The sequence below is a fragment of the Austrofundulus limnaeus genome, unplaced genomic scaffold (genome assembly GCF_001266775.1).
Source record: "Austrofundulus limnaeus strain Quisiro unplaced genomic scaffold, Austrofundulus_limnaeus-1.0 Scaffold63, whole genome shotgun sequence".
In the NCBI taxonomy this organism is placed as follows: domain Eukaryota; kingdom Metazoa; phylum Chordata; class Actinopteri; order Cyprinodontiformes; family Rivulidae; genus Austrofundulus; species Austrofundulus limnaeus.
Window position 1 is genome coordinate 1,001,035 of NW_013952465.1, and position 434 is coordinate 1,001,468.

Here is a 434-nt window from a genome sequence, read left to right on the forward strand (position 1 = left end):
ATATATATAATTACTGATCCATAACTGTTTAGGATCTTTTTATCCCTGCTCTTTCTTTTAAAGCTGAATACTAAAAAAAAAAAAAAAAAAAAAACCTCGTTTTACATTATGTGCAAATTTCTGCTGTCTTGCTATAATAAACAAGACCACTTGTCAAACAGACCTTGCATAAAGCACAAGTTGTTTCACAAGAATACAGTAACTGATCAAAAAAAGTGCATGATGAACCTCCACGCCATCAGAGAGGCTGTCAATAATTTCTAGAAAACTTTACATTTAAAATCCTCTGACCACATACCAGTTTTACCATACCATGTGTAAAATTTTACTTAAAACATGGCAGTAACTGTTGAAGCAAATCACGTTTGTCTGTTAGCAAAATATCTCATAAACTCCTGGACTGATTTGAATAAAACTCACAGGAAAGGATCAAT